At 40.3% G+C, this 15,922-nt stretch overlaps 1 protein-coding gene across 2 annotated transcripts in view; it reads left to right on the top strand.

Annotated features, from left to right (window-relative positions):
• Positions 1 to 15,922, top strand: part of SLC6A15 (solute carrier family 6 member 15) — a 67,273-nt gene that overhangs the window by 23,396 nt on the left and 27,955 nt on the right. The gene's annotated exons all lie outside the window — the stretch shown is intronic.

The following is a 15,922-nucleotide window of genomic DNA, read 5'->3' as shown; positions in this document are numbered from 1 at the left end:
CTGAGGAACTGGGTCAAATTAACATACTTCCTCTTCTGGTAAGTGCTTTTTTAATTTATTTTTTGCACATCTGTCAGTGGCCTATGGGTCCTAATTCTTTGCCTTTCTTCTAACTGGGAAGTTCCAATTGAGAAACCTGAATTTGGGTATAGTGTTTTTGTAAGCTGTACATTTTCATTGCATAGAAAATCATTCTTTCTGTTTGAATGATACTTGGTAGGAAATATATGGGTAGAGGAGAGTTGATCATGTATTATTTCTAGCTCACATGAATGAATTTAATTGTTACTTAGTGAAAAGTGTAACTGTTCAGGGCCATCATATCCTGCATCTTTTTTCAGCCTTCAAGATTCAGTCCTGCATAGAGTGCATTACAGGGGTATATTCTTCAAAGATATACTGTTCTTTTGCAAAATGCTTGGTTAGTGGTAGTGTATAAATTTTGCAAATTTGTTGCTTAATTCTATCACCCACCTTCCTTGGACTGAATAACAATTAACTGATCAGGCATCTGTACAAGTACTGTGCCAGTGTGTGCTTGCAAATACTAAATTAATCCAGATAGTAAGAAAAGAATAATGTATATTTCACTTATTAACAATATAAATCTGGGCTTGTGGAGCTGTAATGATGAAATATGGGTATGGTGAATCGCCATGTAAAACACAACATTTGCTCCCTGCAGGGAGTAAGTTATTATGGCAACTCCTATTCTATGTAAAAGAAGATGGTTATTGAAGGTGGCTGAACCAGCAAATAGAAAGCTAATAACAGTTCTTACAGTGAATAGCTTTCTTTACTTACGTTATTTTGGGAACAGGTAAGTTTCTGATGAGGATTTCTGATAAGAGAAGATCCATTGGTCCATTTCCTAATTAAAGCTAACATAAAGCCAAGTTGTAAATTAACACATGTACTTTTATTGAATATATGTGTTTTGCAGTGTTTTCAAGGCTCTCTCTACACACTACACTTAAGGCATGATTAACCAGATAACCACACCTCAAATTGTGACCCATCTACATGTTCAACCAGTTAATGGTGTGATAAAGAAGCAATAAGTTACAAAGTTCTTCCACAAAAAATTGAATAACTTTTTTCATTTCTCCCAGCCACAGGGGTGCACCACCTGCTGCCAGCCCCACAGCTGACAAGGCTCACAGTTGTGACAGTGTTGTCAACTGCTGTGCTACAGTGGGGAGAATGCTGCCCTCCCCTGTCAGCCTTCTGGGCTGTGGGGCTCACAGTGTCACTGGCTGCAGGACTTGTGGGGAGGGCAGTGGGGAGAATACTGCCCCTGCTGTGAGCCCCATGAGGTGTGGGGATCTCAGTGGAGGCAGCATTTCCCCTGCTGCTAGCCCCAGAGCCAGTGTGGGCTGTGGGATTCAGAGTGGGGGCAGTGTGGGGAATACTGTCAACTCTGTGAGACTTCTGAGGTGTCGGGTTTGCAGAACGGGCAGCATTCTCTCCACTGCCAGCCCCACAACTGATGAGATTCACAGCAGGGGCAGTGTTCCTGGCACTGCCTCTGCTGCCAGTTGAGAGCCCATGTTGGCTCTGGGGCTTACAGTGGGTCAGTGCAGGGAATGCTGCTCCTGCTGTGAGCTCCACTGAGCCCCATCAGCTCCGGGTCTCACAGCGGTGGGAACCCAGGATCATGATCCCAGGCTCCCCCTGCACTGGTGGCAAGGTGCAATGGAATCTAATGCGCAATCCCACACTTGCTCTCCTGCCATACATGTGTGCCATGGCAGGAGACATGATTGTGTGGATTGCACATCAGAGCCCATTGTGCCTCTACCTGCACATGTAGAGAGGCTGGGGCCAGATCACCTCACTTTGAATGCTGGTTAAGATACTGTTATTGAATTTTAGTGTACCATGAAATCTATTTAAAATGTCAGAACTGTCCTGTAATTTTGCATTGAGAAGGTTATTTGACTAAAGTCTATTTCAGGAACATTTTTGAAAAAATAATTGTTATTACTATAAAATTTTTTGTCTCACCTAAACAGCTTTTATTGTGTTCCTTATCTGTAAACTATGCATACTTGATAAAAATGTAACCAGGGAATATCTCAGTGAATAATTTTTTAGGTGAAATTATCAGCAATGTCTTATAAATAAATAAACATATAGATATGTCTATCTATATCTATTTATAGATAGATATATATCTCTGTATCTCTATATATGTGGAGAGAGATAAATAAATACACATACACATACACAACGTACGCAAAATTGTACTGTTTTAAGGGAAAACTTGTTATTTAAGGGAAAACAAAATATATTTAACAAACTTTCCCTTAGAACAGTACAATTTTCTGTTAGTTTTGAACTTGATACTGGTATTTTTATCTTTCACATGAGTGAAAATGTGAAAAACCACCTAAATTAAGGAAGAAATATAGGCAAAATTCTGAGTTGATTTACATTTGTATAGATATTTCCCTGGGAAAAATATTAGTTTTAGGCCTGTTGGCTTTGGCTTCTACTATCCTATCCATCAGTGAAGCTCTATAAAATTGGTGATTAAATTAAATTAGACATTGGGTTTATCTACATGTGCCATTAAGACAATGTGATAAACTCTGGTGCAGTTCGAGCAGGATTCAGCTGCTCCTAGGCACAGTGTTTACAGTTGTTCCCGGGACCACACAGTCTGAGCGAGGTGGAGCAGTCCCAGACTGGCAAGGGGTCTGAGGAATCAGACCTGGGCTCTGGGTGGTGGCATCAGGTGGCGGAGGGGGTGGCTGGGGCACAAGAGTGCTACAGTGCAGGGCACCCTCATGCCTCAGGGAGCTCCAGTCGCCATCTACATGTGCATTTCAGTGGAATAAATGACCCTGCCAGTACTATCCCAGACAGTACTATCCTTTGGCAAGGTGAATTAATTTACTGCGCTCTAATTCCAGTGCACTTGCAGACTGTGATGCTTTGCTTTGGAACTAGTTAGTTATTTCTGTAGTAAAGTGCATGTGCAGATGCACCCACTGAACTACATTGGCATAGAACTACCTAAGCTAGCTTTAAACAAGCTACCATGTGCACCAGAAGCATGAAGCTTTCTGTCCTGCAGCTAACTTGTTTCTAAGGTTACAGTTATCTCAGATCTCTGAACCAAAATTGTCTCTGTTAAATTTCAGTCTGCAATGTAGGCATATCCGTGGATGTTTCTGAACATTTTATTATCTACAGTTACAGGTCTTACTATCTACTTTAATCCATTTAATCAGTAAGTCTCTTTCTCTACCTTTTGTCCTGGGCCTTTTTTCACTTTTGACCTTCTTCCATAGAACCTTATCCATGACTTAATATGGAACCTTAAGTGACTTAATATATTGATAACTGCTCTTCCAGACTTTATAAGTTGGTTACAAGAATTAATTCCTTCAAGATATAGAGAACGCTAATCTGTACTAGATGTGATTATACCACAAGACGGATACACATGAGTACTCCTGGTGATTTGTCTTTGTTTATTTTGAATAATTTATTTACTATCATTAAGTTAGGCAAAAAAAGAAAATGCATTATTATTCCGGTAGTCATAACTCCTATGTGTCAATATTCCAACAACAATATCCAAATAAATATAATAATATAAAATTAAGACATGATAATATGAATCTAAATCAGAAAACCATCTTTGAGGCAAAAAGCTTACTTAATAAAATGCAATATTTAAAATAATTTCCAATAGAAAAAATGCTATTTTATATCAGCCAGACCCTCAGCTTTTGCAAATCATAATCGGTCCATTAAATTCAGTGGAAATGTTCTGACTTTTACTTTATTAGGTTCTGTTGAGGATGTTTGTAATGTTCACTAATAGTACTGAACACAACATTATATCAACTTGTCAAATTAAAGGTAATTCTTTAAAATTTTGTTTTTACTTATAGTTTAAATAAGAAAGAAGTTGAAAAGATAAAAATTTGGGAGAAGAGAAAGAACTTAGGGAAAGTTGTAATAAAAAATAGTAATAAAATACTGCTATATTAAGGGCAGCATATTTTACAGCGGTATGTAAGAAGTATAACCAAAGTTATTAATATTGGACCCAGGAAAAGCCTTACAGGATCAAACAAGTCACAATCATGCATTAGGAATTACACAAAATTACACAAAATATAAGACCTTGGAAATGCTTAGATAATGTCAACATTATTTTTCTACCTGAACTTCTTTTCAAGGTGTTCGTTTTTGTGCATACTTGACCATGACATGCTTATTTAAAAATGCATTATTTAGGTCATAATACTTAACAATGATATTGTTTCTAACATGCCATGGACAAGCTTTTGCTGTGAACAAATAAAAGCTAACAAGCTTTTATTAACATACCTGGGTAAGTTTAATTCAGGTGATCCAGAATCGTTACTCAGGATTTCAGTTCAGAACTGATGGCAGTAGCATCAAACCATTCTAGATGATTGTATTAGAGTATAAAATATACCTAGCAAACAAAACTCTTGGGGTAGAGGCGATATGTTTTATTACATCAACTAAATAGTAGCACAATTTTTTCTTTCTTTGCAAGCTTTTGGGCCCAAATGCCGTTCTTCAGGCATAGGAGAATTCAAAGATTGTAAAAGTTCTCCCAGGTAGAAATGAAACTTCAACTTGCACAGGGGAGTAAAAAGATGGTAGAGTTCCCCTTTTAGTCCATTTTTTAAAAGGTTGCTCTGTGAGTATGCAAAGTAGGCACAGACAATAGGCTGAAGTAGTCTTGTTACCCGATGGTGTCTGATTGCAAGCAGGGTGCTGAATTTTGCTCAGCTCTGATTGGACACTATCAGGTAACAAGACTGCTTCATACTCATAGAGCAACCCTTTTTACAATGGACTGTTATACCCAGGGGAACCTCCCCTGTGCAAGATGAAGTTTCATTTCTATCTGGGAGAACTTTTACAATCTTTGAATTCTCCTATGCCTGATGAAGGGCATTTGGGCCTGAAACCCTGCAAAAAAAAGATTTTTTTTGCTACGGTTTAGTTGGTCTAATAAAAGATATCGCCTCTATCCCAAGTGTGCTGTCTGCCTATGCTTTTAGACCAACAGGGCTAAAATGAATATCTCTGTACATCTAAGTACTTAATAACAACTTGCAGCATCAGAAGCAAAATAGCCCTCAAACTGTAGAGTTTGTGGTAAAATCAGGGTATTAATTCTTGTGAATTCTGTTCCAAAATTTTCATGTTCTATAAACAATATTAAATGTGGATCTGTGAAGGAGGGAAGGAGCTGGCAGGCTCCAGAGCTCCCCACCCCGGCGCAATCACATTAAAACCCCCCTCTCAGACCAAGAGCACAGGACAAACTCGTGCCTCTGCCAGGTACAGGGAGGAAGGCAGGGCCCGGACGGAGAGGGCCGATATAAAAGAACCGCCGGTGGCAAGCAGAGGGGAACCAGAAGAAGGCCGACGAGGAGCTGATGCCGGTGAGAGCACACGCGGGCGGATGCGAGCCGTCCTGAGACGCGGCAGGACCTTCTGGGGTAAACCCCAGCGGGGCATGGGAGCCGAGTCAAGTGGCCCAGTGAGGCCGCAGACTGTTTGATGCAGCCAGGAGTGGCTAGACCTGGCAAGAGCCGGGAACCGTATATACGGTAATACTGGGGCACTCACAGATGGTGAAACTGCCTCGCCCATAATCAGGAAGACTGAGTGGCCTCCGGAAGCCCTAGGGAGGACTGAAGAGCTCAGAGAGAGCCAGAGAAAGGGTGCCAGCACCCCAGCATACAGGGTAATATCGCGGAAGGCAGCTGAGAGACAAAGCCGCCCCTCGCTCTAGAGAATCCCTGGCTGTAAACTTTGTGTTGACCTTTAAATTTCTTTTATGGACGTTTTGAGTGTTATCCTGACAAGGGACCAGCCCAGATTGGCGGTCAACATCCCGGCGGTACGGGAGAGGGTGTAGGGGAGGCGGAGCCCTCATTGACGGGACCCCGTGAACGGGAGGAGTCTCACTTCTGGACTGGCACATGCCAGACATTCTAAAACTGAACCGGATTACAATCAAAGTTGTGGCAGGCAAGTCGGACGTGTGCGACCACAGATGAAAGACCCTTAGCCAGCGGGAGGTGATCCCGGCGCAGGGAGGGGTGGCTACCTCGGAAGCACCCCCACCACAGGATCATGAAGTAGGGACCAAGAGTTAGATCTTTAAAGCCTCTTAAGCAGAATAGCATACAGTTTTAGGATTATTTTTGGGTTTAGCCATGAGATAGCTGATAATACAGCAACAATTCTGGGTCTGTTTGAAATAACTTCTTTCACCTAGATAATTTAACTAGACAAATGCTGAATGCCAAAAAGGTTGGGTGAAGATTTTGAGGATCACAATCTTTGATTGGCTAAATATTTCGTACTTCTCAGGAGTGCCATAATAATTTATAGGCTAGTCAGGGTGGAGACAGCCTCCAATCTTTAATATTCTGCCCATCTAAAAGAAGGAAGTCCAGCAAATAATGATAGTTAAGTTGATAGGTATGGGCAGCATCAAGAAAGCTAAGGAAACTTAATTTTGACATATACATTGAAAGGCTTGTAGTGAATGGGATTGTTCAGAGAAGTGAATAATTTGAATTTGCAATCTGAAATATCAGCAGGTTGAACAATACTGGGTATAAGGTAGTAATAAAAAGAAGGAATATTTTTGAGCATTATGAAGATAAAAGCTTTTTAAATGTGGAGTGATTAATAGTTCAAAACCATAATGATATTTCTATTTAAGTGAAATGATTACAAAAAGACATTTTAATATCTGAAGAAAGAATATATATGTATTAATTTTGACCAATAAATAATCTGCACGTGAAGTTATGTGTGATTATGATTGACTCAATCAAACTGTACAAGTTTTAGTTGAACTGTATCATGGGTAGATGAACTTTGTGCATCACTGCACTGATAGTATCTCTTTACTTCAGTTGGAAATTTATTGTGAATTTATTTCATATTCCAAATTTGTGGTAATTCATAAATCTTGGTCTTTAGATAATTTTATTTCAGCCAATTTAGCTACTAGGCCAAAGATTACATTTGTTAGGGGTAAAATAGGCAACAGGTATTAGGGCAAAGTTGTGACAATAGCAGTTGCAAAACTTATTTTAATTTAAATGTGAGCAGAATTGGATACTGTTCAGGAAAGGGGGAAAAAACCCCATCAGGAACAAGATTTTAAACAAATTTGGAAATAAGTGAGGGATAGATAGCAGCATTGTTACTATGAATAAAGCATGCAAGTATCTAATAACATGAGAGAGTTTTATGATAACTTGCCTGATTGCCATGTTAATTATTTGTTAACTGTTCTGTCGTGCCCCATACACTGGTGCACCCTTGACCTGCGAGCCTGGGTTGGCACGACCGGCTTGGCGCGGGGAGGGGGATTTATGACCGGGCAGGTGGGTGATAACGGTGAGCAGGAGTCAGGATGATTTAAACACAGCGTGATGTTTTCACAAAAGATTTATTTTACTTATGCTTCTGATGGCTAGAGCGTAGGCAGTGGAGTTGATTTATTCATTCAGTTACAGCATGCAGATATCATGTTACCCAGCATTTACAGGGTGGGTAAGACAGTTGCTTCCGAGCGATTCATCTAAGCCGTTGCAGTTTGCAGATTACTAAGAGCTCTTGATAAGAAAGATAACGTCAGAGATAGAGAGATAAACGGGGATACTCCAGAAAGATAATGTAGGCGGAGAGAAATATTCGTGCACGATCTGTTCTTGAGTGTATACGCAGTTCTCTGCTTTGGGTGGAAGTTCTTTCAAAGTTTTATCTGACACAGGTGACCAATTACTGTCATTAATTAATTATAAATAATTAATGAGTTGGCACTTGTGCTTTCTTTGTTTGCTCAGGTTTCATAAAAAAGGGGGGTTATTTTTACTTGGGTGGTACTGGTTCTGTTTGGTCACAGTATGGCGCATAGCATATTTAATTTTACAACTTTACTAAAGTCAGCTAATCTCGTTACTATAGATACTTTATCTTTTGTGCTGGGCTGTCAAGGTCAGTTTGTTTCTCTAGTATAAGAACTCAAGTAATTTGAAATGAGGCGCAGATAGGGGTGTGTATATGCAACACTGTTAATACAGAGGCATAAATTACAACCACAGAGTTCATTATGTTAGCTTCTGACCCTTTTGTCATCTGACCTTTTGCCATCGGCATCTGAAATCAAAGACTTTGATCTTTGACATGTTCTATTTGCATAAATCAGATCATTATATCTGCTTCAAAGCACGTATACAAAATATTAACTCAAAACCAATGTTCTTGTTCTGTTTCTGGCAATAAACCCAGCAAATGGTATATATAATACTTATTATTGTTTCATATTCCATACAAAGTTTAAAGAATTAGAATGTGCAGGACGCCTAATTCTGAATCTAGGTTCCATTGAAATAATTTGGATTTTTGTCATTAACTTTCATGGGAGCAGGGTCAGGTCCATAATTTGGAGACCTAGTCTTTCATTTCCTCCCATGTTTTTATTCCTCTAGCCAATTAAATCAAGATGAAATATGAGGAAGAGACTGTGACATTTGTTATATGGCAAAACACTTCAGTGCTGAAATGTCATGTATAAAAGGTCACATCATTAATTTGACAGTATGTTTATTTCAAGATATGAAGATACAGTAAGCTGTTGCAACTTTAATATAGGATACCGATAGGAAATACAACCACCATTGTACTAGCTTAAATAAAAGTGATTCGATGCTCCAACATACTTGGGCCAAATTTCATACATGGGAAAGAAAACATTTATATTTCTCCTTGTGATAATGTAAAAATGACATGTAGATCTTTCATGTATCTGTCCACAAAAAAAGTCTGACAGAAAATATACTAGTTTCTGTTTTGGCCTACCCTGGTCAAATGGAAGTAATAGGATTGCACAAGTTAAAATTAAATGCAGGATTGTATTCTAAGAGATTTGGCCTATAAGATTTATCTTTCAGCCTACAAATACAGCTCAAGAAGGCCTTGTTTCAACACAGGCCTCAAATCTGCACTTGACTTTAAAAACCTCATAGATAAGGTTATGAACTGGTATACTGACAATCTGGTTTCAGTTCCTTCTGTAGCACTTACAACTGGTGTGATGTTGAGTAAGCCAGTTAGGAGTGATTTAAAAAAATACTTAAATGTTGATCCACTCTGTTGGCTGCATTGTGGTAGAGTTAATTAAGTAATCTTAAACTGAACTAGCTATACTGGAAACAGTCTACAGAAGCATGACATTTCTCATGGATTAATTTATGTTGTTGACAAGAGTATGTAATACATAAGGCTAAAAAGAATCCTATATGGAGTCCAGGCCTGGAGCTTCTGGTACCCAAGTTTCCATTTTACATCTCCCTTGGGTATCTCTACACCCACAATACTTTGTCACCTTTCAGGGGTCTTGTGAAAATGACTGCATTTTAATGAGGTCTATAAGTACATAGATAAATTTAGCTATGTAAGTAATTTCTTTGACTTTAACAGGATTGCTGCATATTGTGCTATTCCAATCAACTCTGGTATATTTTACTCCTTACATTTGTTTCCTGGAGCCACTTCTTGTCTCTCACTTTTTAAACAGCATAGTGGCATAACTAGGGCAGGGGTGAATAGGGCAACTGACCCAGGCACCAACTTTTAATTTTATGAATATATAAGACCAAGGACAATAGAACTGAAATTCAAGCCCTAGCTCCTACCGCCACACAAAATAATTAATAATTATAATCACATACTTAACATTAAACTTGTAGTTAAATCCATTTAGCACCCAAGAGTGCTAAAAGAGTTGACTGACATCATAGCACAACCAATGGCAAGGATATTTGAGAATTTGTGGTGCTTGGGAGAGGTTCCAGAAGATTGGAAGAGGGCCAATATGGTGCCTATCTTCAACAAAAAAGGAAGGAAGATCTAGGGAACTACACACCAATCATTTTGACCTCAATCCATGGAAAGATCTTGGAAAAAATCATCAAAGAAACCATCAACAACAGGCTATCAGAAGGCAAGATTCTGACAGATAGCCGACATGGCTTTGTTGCCGGTAGATCTTGCCTGACCAACCTCATTTCCTTCCGTGACCAGGTGATGCATCACTTGGACAAAGGAGAAGAGGTTGATGTCATATATTTGGATTTCAGAAAAGTCTTTGACTTGGCTTCCCATGATGTTCTCATGGAAAACTTTGGGAACTGTGGCCTCAACAAACTTATGGTCCGATGGCTGGGAAACTGTTTCCATGCTCGGATCCAAAGAGTGATAATCAATGTGGCCAAGTCATCATGGCACATCATGACCAGTGGTGTCCTCCAGGGTTCAGTCCTCAGACCAATACTATTCAATATATTTATTACTAATCTCGATTTGGGTGTCAGAAGGAGACTGGCTAAGTTCGCAATTGACACCAAAATATGGGGAAGTGTAGTCATGTGAGAGGATAGGCTGGTGATTCAGGCCAACATGGACAGGTTCACAAGGTGGGTAGATCAAAACCTAATGGCATTCAACATGGAGAAATGCAAGGTGCTTGGGAGAAAAAACCCACATCGTTCTTACAGGCTCGGCAGTGCTACACTCACTAGCACCATGACCAAAAGAGACTTGGGGGTCGTGATTGACCACAAGATGAACATGAGCCACCAATGCAATGCCAGAGCTGGCAAAGCAAATAAAACTCTGGCTTGCATCTACTGATGCATCTCAAGCAAGATGCAAAAAGTTGTCCTTCCACTTTACTTGGCCTTGGTGAGGCCGCAGCTGGAGTATTGCATTCAATTCTGGACTCCACACTTCAGAAAGGATGTGGAGAAGCTTGAGGGAGCCCAGAGGAGAGCCACTCACGTGATTAGAGGACAAGAGAGCTTTAGGAGGAGAGGCTGAGAGGCATGATACTCTTCAGCCTGGTGAAGCAAAGGCTCAGGGGTGACTTGGTAGCAGCCTATAAGTATATAAGGGGTGTGCATCAGGAACAAGTGAGAATGCCTGTTCACCAGGGCACCCCAAGGGAAGACAGGGTCTAATGGTCACAAACTGCTGGAAGGCCGTTTTATACTGGTCATAAGGAAAAACTTCTTTACTGTCTGAATCTCCAGAGTCTGCAAGCACCGACTCTGGATACCTTTAAGAAGCACTTGGATGCTTATATTGCTTAGGTGATCTAGCCCCCTGGGTAGGGGAATGGACCCGATGATCTTGCGAGATCCCTTCCAGTTCTAATGTCTATGAAATCTATGTTGAACTGGGTAATACTATATTACAACTGAAGGCATATACATTCAGATAAGAAAGTACCATTTTTGAGTAAGTGCCATTATCTCCAAATCATATAATAGTTCTGCCAGTACTTGACAGTTAACATACTGTTCAGAGTTTGAAATGTACTTTGTTGAATAAATCATGATCAATCATAAGGATTACATCAGTGAAAAGCAAGCCACTATTTTAATTGCCAATGACAGAACAGTAAATAGGGTGTGCTACAGACTGTGGAGTGCATTAGATCAATAACTTTCTTTTCTGCTACATCATACTTTTCTAATTTGTCTTCATAATTAACTTACCGTAATTAGCTTCAGAGTAATGCCATGTTTAGAATCTTTGTAGCATGTTTATAATGTAAGGTGACATACAGTTCCTAAGAGTTTAATGAACAAAAAAATATTGTCAGGTTGCACTAACATATCTAATAGATTCTGCATAGCCTCCAAGTCGATTATTTATTTTAGCTTTTCCAAATTTAACCCAGTGCATGATGTGGAAAAACTGCTTATTTTTTTTACCCATGGTTACTGATGTGGCTGTTGATTTGGTAATCCAATTCAAACAGCCCTAGGAAGATGTAAGAACTTAATACTTGGAATCCTCTTAATGTCTGGAATTCCCAAGAAAGACTTAGGCACAACTCAGGTACCACAACTGTCTATTCAATTGCCACATTAAACCATGAGGTGCCTAAACTCAGTACCTCCTGGTATGACTTTTAACATTCTCTAGATTTCTACTTCTGCACATGCCCTAGAATTGCCTGTGTGATTACTATTAGCAATGTGTATTAACTAGGAGCTAGATGTTCTGCTACGTCAGCCCTCTGAGATGGCTGATGCATGTTCTAAGCCACCCTAATACAGTAATGAAGTCAGGCTCCTCACAAAATACTGTTGCAGTCACTTTCGCAAAAAGAGGTGGAAGTGGATGTACTAGCAGTACTCATCTCTTACATAATAGCTCAGTTGTTTGAGCACCCACTCAGGAATGGAAAATCTGGGAAATAGAAGCCTTAGTTTCTTCAGCATGAAGGAATTTGAGCATATATATCCTACTTCTCAGGGGGGTGCCATACTAATCTATAAGCTATTCAAGGTGGAAACAGCCTTCACTCTTGTTGAAGCTGCACAGTTGTGCAGAAAATAATTCAAGCTTCATTCATCTGGAAAAATGGAGCATAACTGTAGGTCCATTCTATGGGCACTTCCTAGGAGAGAAAAGTTGTTGATTATAGGACTCATCTTCCTGGCTTTGCATTAAATAGTCATGATATAAAATAAACATAGATGACACTACTCAATATGAGACAAAAATTGCCAGTGCTGCCTTTGGACACCTCCAAAACTGTTTTTGTGATCATGATGTTAACACCCAAAATAAACCTCTTGCTTACCAGGCTGTTGTCATCCCTACCCTGCTACATGGGTGTGAAACTTGGATGATATATTGGAAATACTTGAGAACTTTGAAATGTTACCTTCAGCTATGTCTTCAGAAAATCTTCCATAACAATTGGAAGGACAGAAGAACAAATGCTGGCATTCTGGCCTAAGCAAACACCCCCAGCATTGTAACTATATTTTTATGGCACATGTTTTGTTGGACAGGGCATGTCATAAGGATGTCTGACAACCAGCCCCACATTGAAAGCCAATTTAAAGAAATGCCATATTAACATCAATACTTGATGAGAGACTCAAGAATTAAATTATCCCCAATGGTGCCATGATACAAGACATTTTGAGCAAGACTTTATGATGGTAAATAATATAATGGTATGCAGAATGTTTTAGTTCAAACTCAGTACATTTCTTTATAAGTAATAAATATTCACTTTTGCTGTTCTGATAGTTTTCACACGAGTTTTAAAGAAAAGTTGATCATAAATATCTTAAATGATGCTGATTATAAACCCAGCATGTGCTATGGCTCTTCTAAGCCAAATAATGTATGCAAAGGAACTGAATCATTTCAAGATTGACTTAGATACATTTATGGAAGGGATAATATGATAACAGTGGAGGTTCTGGTTTAACAATCTGTATGTGTAATATGTGAAATATGTATTTGCAATTCCCATATTGGAGCAAAGAGGTAAGTTTTCTGTATTGTGGCAGGTGTCTAGTAATCCCATGCTTTAGGGCTTTTGTTTATAGCCATTGGGAAACAGGAAGGAACATTTTGCCCCTCATGAGTAGTGCTGACTTCTGCTTTGTTTTTTGTTGTAGTTTATTTTGGAGCAGGGGAGGGAGCTTTTTCTTTTCTTTTCTTTTCTTTTCTTAGCATCATAGAAAATTAGGGTTAGAAGGGATCACAGGAGATCCTCTAGTCCAACTCCCTGCTCAAAGCAGGACCATCCTGGAAAACTCATGGAGTAGATCCTAAAGGAATCCATTTCTAAGCATTTGCAGGAGAAGAAGGTGATTAGGAACAGTCAGCATGGATTCACTAAGGGCTAGTCATGCCTGACCAGCCTGATTGCCTTCTATAATGAGATACTGGCTCCATGGATGAGAACAGACCAGTGGATGTGGTATACCTTAATTTTAGCAAGACTTTTGATACCATCACCCACAATATTCTCCCAGGCAAACTAAGGAAGTACAGGGCTGGATGAATATACTGTAAAGTGGATAGAAAACTGGGTGTAGCATTGGGCTCAGAGAGTAGTAATCAATGGCTCATTGTCTAGTTGGCAGATGATATCAAGTGGAGTGATATCAAGCTGGAGCCCCCAAGTCCTCTGGTCTGGAGCGAGTCAGGTGCTAGAGCCCTGGCTGAGGGTATTGAACAGTTTTGTTCAGTGTCTTCCTCAAAGACTTGGAATATGGCATAGAGTGCACCCTCAGCAAGTTTGCAGATGACACTCAGCTGGAAGGATTAGTAGATATGCTTGAGGGTAGGGCTAGGATTCAGAGTGACATAGACAAATCGGAGGATTGGGCCAAAAGAAATCTTATAAGGTTCAACAAGGACATCCATGCATGTGTAGATCATCCCAGTGATGAAGGCTTTGTCCAGCTGGTCTTAAAAACCTCCAAGAATTGAGATTCTATCACCTCTCTGGGTAACCTGTTCCAGTGCTTTACTACTCTTCTAGTGAAAAAATTCTTCCTAATATCTAACCTAAACTTTCCTTGCTGCAACTTGACACCATTGCTCCTTGTTCTGTCATCTGCTATCACTGAAACAGTCTAGTCCATCCTCTTCTGAACCCCACTTCAGGTAGCTTAAGGCTGGTATTTTATTCCCTCTCAGTATTTTCTTCTCTAGACTAAATTAGACCAGTTGCCTCAGCCTTTCCTCAGAAGTCATGTCCCAGCCCTCTCACTATTTTTCTTGCCCTCCACTGGACCCTCTCCAGTTTGTCCACATCCTTTCTGTAGCGGGGGCCCCAAAACTGAACGTAGTATTCCAAGTATGGCCTCACCAGTTCTGAATAGAGAGAAATAATCACTTTCCCTCGCTCTGCTGACAACACTTCTACCAATGTAGCAAGTATGCTGTTAGCCTTCTTAGCAACAAGGGCACACTGTTGGCTGATATTCAGCTTTTTGTCCACTGTAACCCGCAGGTCCTTTTCTGCAGAGCTGCTGCCCAGCCAGCCCCCAGCCTGTACTGGTACATAGGATTGTTCTATCTTAAGTGAAGGACTTTACACTTGTCTTTGTTGAACCTCATGAGATTTCTTTTGGCCCAATCCTCCAATTTGTCTAGGTCACTCTGAATCCTAGCCCTACCCACCAGCATATCTTCTATTCCCCGAGCTTGGCATCATCTGCAAACTTGCTGATGGTGAACTGTATGCCATCTTCCAGGTTGTTGATAAAGGCATTGAACAAAATGGGCCCCAGGACCGACCCCGGGGCACTTTGCTTGATACCAGCTGCCAACTAGACATCAAGCCATTGATTACTACACTCTGGGCCTGAAGCTACAGCCAGTTTTCTATCCACCTTACAGTCCATTAATCCAGCCCCATACTTCCTTAGCAGCCTGGGAGAATGTTGTGGGAGACTGTATCAAAAGCCTTGCTAAAATCAAGGTACATCCATTTGTTCCCTGCATCCACAGAGTCAGTCATCTCATCATAGAAGGCAATCAGGTTGATCAGGTATGACTTGCCCTTGGTGAATCCATGCTGACATTTCCTAATCACCACCTTCTCCTGCAAGTGGTTAGAAATGGATTCCTCTACCATCAGCTCCATGAGTTTTCCAGGGACTGAGGTGAGGCTGACAGGTAGCTGTAGTTCCTGAATCCTCTTTTTTCCCTTTCTTAAATATGGAAAACCATGTTTTCCCCTTTCCAGTCATCTAGGACCTCTCCTAATAGCCATGAGTTTTCAAAAATGATGGCCAGTGGCTCTGTAATCACATCAGCCAACTCCCTCAATACCCTTGGATACATTCCATCTGGCCCTATGGACTTGTACATGTCCAGCTTTTCTAAGTAGTCCCTAACCTGTTCTTTCAGCACTGAGGGCTGCTAACTTCCTCCCCAAACTGTGCAGCCTGGTGCAGTAGTCTGGGAACTGACTGTGCCTGTGACAACTGAGATGAAAAAGGTGTTGCATACTTCAGCCTTTTCTGTGTCCTCTGACACTAGGTTGCCTTCCTTTTTTCTT

Source organism: Crocodylus siamensis, chromosome 4 (assembly GCF_052110815.1).
Source record: "Crocodylus siamensis isolate JL-2025a chromosome 4, ASM5211081v1, whole genome shotgun sequence".
NCBI lineage: Eukaryota > Metazoa > Chordata > Crocodylia > Crocodylidae > Crocodylus > Crocodylus siamensis.
The sequence above is the reverse complement of the archived record's forward strand: the minus strand, read 5'-3'. Positions and strand labels throughout refer to the sequence as shown.